Genomic DNA, 4,361 nt, shown 5'->3' on the forward strand with positions numbered 1-4,361 from the left:
CAATATAAACTTACTTGTTATTCCAGGGACAAATAAGGAACTGCTTCTCGCCCATTTAAATGAATCGATCTTTAAGTGCTTGGGCACGCTTATTCTCATGACCTACACTAACTTCACTTGGATGCTGAAATGTGTACAAATGATACAACCCATTGGTATGTAGTATATCATCCAACAACCTAGAAATTAATCATATTTAATTATAAAAGGCATGCATATAATTTAAACTTTAAATTATAAAAGACATGAATATATACCTCAAATACAATATCATTGGAGTTTGCCCAATCTTGTCCATGTTGCAAAATTGTATCACATCGTCCTTGAAAAGCGTAGCAATTGTGTTGTATCCAAAAACATGCGATGGGATATTAATCTTCTTGTGGTAGTCATTACCCCATGGTGATACAAACTTTAATACAGAGGTCAAATTGCTTGACATAGATGCCAAATCATTGTGAGAGATTGACACTACCTCCTGTGTCAATGGCTATACACGTGGAAGCTTTGGGGGTTGTGGATGTTGAGTGGAAGGTAACATCGCCTCAATATCTTCTTGTTTTCTCTTCTGCTTATGACCCAAGGAAAAGTTAAAATAAAATAAGTTAGGCGATAAAAACTTATAGACATTACCTGTCCCTGCTCACTTTCGTCGATAATAAGATGTTTATGTCATGCTACTGGTACCCCAACTGCTTGACCTACCAAAGTGATACCTGCATTCAAATTAGGAAATTGTAGCCTAGCCATCTCTTCATGGGCTACCTCAACGACTACACGAGCAACTTCTTTAGGCATCTTTTTTCCATGGATATCTGTATTATCAGTCTTAAGGATGTATCCCAATGCAACTATGTTGTCTCTCGTTTTGATAGCAAGCTTGCATTTAATATGTTGCATTAGAAAGAAATAATAAATATAGTACAATAGTGAAATTATTAAGCATTAACATTTGCTAAGTTGATTATGGTAATAAGAATACCTCATGCATAGTCGACGGAATTGTGGTTCTGGTGGAGTAAACACTGGTTGAACATGTGGTGGTGGTGGTGGTTGTGCTAGTATTGGTGGAACAAGCACTTATTGAACATATGGTGCTAGTGGTGGTGGTGGTGGTGCTAGTACTGGTGGAACAACCTCTTGTTCAACATATGGTGCTAGTGGTGGTGGTGGTGGTGGTGGTGGTGATACATTAGAGGCTGCTCTTCCCACACAAGAACCAGATGCATGCGATGACTCACTGATATTGCTCTGTGTCGATCTAAATGTTCCATCAATTGATTTAACTTCTCCTCAGTTCGACGGTTCCTCTCATTAGATTGTCGAAGTTGCTCTTCAAGCCTATTAACGCGGCTATCTTCTGAAGGAGTTACTTCGAGCTGACTTTTTCTCTTAGGCTTTGGTGTCTTAAAAAATTGGGTAGGGTGACACCTTTAGGCATCCCCCTAACACGTCCAGAATGCTCAGGGGTGCCCAAAGTCAAAGTTAGGACATCTTTGGATCCTTCCACCACCAAAGTTCATTCTACTACCTTTTGTTTGTAGTCAACCTATATACAAAATCAAATTAGTTAATAATTAATACGAACTTCCATTTAAAAATGTTAATTAGTAAAGAAGTAAAATTATACTCACAATCTTCTCCATAATTGATGCTACATCCTCACTTGACTCTCCTTTTTTGTCCTTTCTTATCCTTAACCACATATCAGCTCTATCAAAATCTGTTAGTTCGTGGCCTAATTCTGCTTCAAGTTGTTGCTCTATCTGTTTGTAACCACCCCGTCCTGTGCGGTGGTTGTATTTGTTTTGTGCCCGTGCACCTTGTTTCTTTTTTCTTAGCTCAGCCCACTGAGGAGATAATCTCTTAGCAACGAATCCTTCCTAATCATCTTGTTGATCCAGGGGCTCCACGCATCTAGTGGATGGCAAGAAGTTCAGGAGCTTTTTATTTGTACTTTTCAACTTTATTTTTTGTTAGCCAACTCTTCCAATCTCTCCATCGGTCCCTGACTTCACTCAAAACTTTAGCTTTAGATGTGGCCTGTAAATCGAATGACTCCTACATAAATAAACAAAATAATTAATCAATTAATAAACAACTATATATGTTCACTCATCTACAAGTTAATAAAATTTAAAAACTTACATTAATTTCCTTCCAAATTAGCACTTTAGTTTCATTTGGGACCAACCTCCAATCATCAATATTCAAAGGAATGTGACAACATGCCAACACTCCAATACCACTTGCCATCTTCGTTGCAATTGATATCCCCAATTGATTATACTCAACCACTAATTTTGGACCCTCACTTCTAGCCTTTATGACGTCAGCGCAAATTGTTTTACCCCTATATATCTTTGGAATTTCAACTTCTTGTGGGATTTCACCCATCTCATCATTGTCATCGCCAAATGGGTCAACATCATCATCAGATAAAGGGGGATCCATATTTGTGTACTTACATTTGAAGAATAATAAAAGTTAGCTCACAAAGTATTGCAGTGGTTTCCCACCAACAAAACAAAATTGAAAGTACCTTGTTCTAAAAGTGTTTTCATGTAAAAATCACTTAATTTGTCAAGTAACACTTAATTTTCAAACCATAAACTTTCACCATCCTCACATAAACCAATGTTTTCATCCTCAATGGTGACATCGGGAAGTGGTGCGTCAAGCACAAAAGTTTCTTGTTCGAGTAAAACATCACCGTTGTGAAATTATTTTAGGTGATAGTCTTTTGGTTGGCTTGTTAACACAACCAACCAACGAGCATCTAAATGATCAGTGACATAGAAAACTTGCTTGGCTTGGGACGCCATTATAAATCGGTCAAATTTGTGCCCTATTTGATTCAAGTCAACCAATGTAAATCTGAAGTTCTCTTGTTTAACCCAGCTATCACACTTCACCCAATCACATAAAAAAAGAGGAATTCGAACATTTATATAATCTAAATCCCAAATTTCTTTGATAACTCCGTAGAATGTCATATCACATTCTATGAGATTTTTATCTTTGGAACTAGATACTTGAAAAGTTTTGGCGACAATGCTAACACCATAATTTTGTGTCTTTCTACTATTATCACGATCCATTGTGTTAAATTGACTACCATTTATATAATAAGATTGATATTTAATCACATTAAACGTAGGGCCTCGTGATATCCATTTTAGTGATTCTGACACTGTATTAGGTGTTTTGCTTAATTCAATTAGGACCCAAAAACAAAAACAAAATTTAAAAATCAGATATATAAAATATAAAAATATCATCCTAACTTAAAACTAGGCCCACGAAACACAAAACAATAATTTTGTACCTGATTTTCTAACCAAGTGCTAAAAATTCGATAATGTACATCTTGTAGCCATTTTTTATTCTTCGAATTAGTTGGATAGGAACTTTTGATCCAATTGAAATGCTCCCTTGAAAATAGAGTGATCCAAACTTCATTATTGTTTTCAAAGTTATCTACTTATATCGTTAAATTGTTCAAAAAGAATTAGAATTAAAAGTATCTTACTCGATGTAGGGTTGAACATCGTTAATATTTTGTAAGACTAAGCGATGAGCTTCATCTCGATCAACTTGATTTATTTCCGAAACAACATCACCTCTTCCACCTTTACTAATTTCAATCTCAATTCGAGATAAGGATAAACTACTAAACGACAAGGATGCATACTTTCTCAACCTTGCTCACTATGTATCTCTCAAGTCATTCGCATGACAGACACATTACATGGACACTTGTCCTCGTGCATGCTCTCCCATCAAAACCCTGTTCTCATCTTCAAATTTTTACTCTTTCATAAGCCATCAATCATCTCATTCTTCCTCAAATCATATCTTTTGCAATTGAAAATTGTGGCCTTCAAGCTCTCTTTACTTGTAATATTACTCTTGTTTGTCGTAGTATTAAGCTTAAGTGTTGACGTTTCTGATAGAAAGACCCGGAGCTAAAGCAGTGTAGGCACCAATGTGTACACCAGATAGGCCTCGAGGAAGCACAAGAGCTAATGTGAGCAAAACTAATTTCTTATTTTCTTATCTATTATTGGACTATTGTTTTGATGTTGTTGTGTTGTTTATGTATGATTGTTGTGTAATTTCTTATTTTCTTATATGTTGTTGGATTGTTGCAGTCGAGTTGCTCTGAGGTTGATGCTGGTATGCATGATGTTGTCCAACCATTTATTAAGGTTGAAGCTACTCCTGACATTCAAAAAAAGAATGACAAGTTTGGAGAAGCTTTAAAGTCTCCATTTTAATTATGTTTATGGTTTGTGCCCATTTGATGAGAAGAATGGGGATGGACCTGGCCTTAATAATGAATAAGATTTTGATGATTG

The sequence above is a fragment of the Humulus lupulus genome, chromosome X (genome assembly GCF_963169125.1).
Source record: "Humulus lupulus chromosome X, drHumLupu1.1, whole genome shotgun sequence".
NCBI classification, from domain to species: domain Eukaryota; kingdom Viridiplantae; phylum Streptophyta; class Magnoliopsida; order Rosales; family Cannabaceae; genus Humulus; species Humulus lupulus.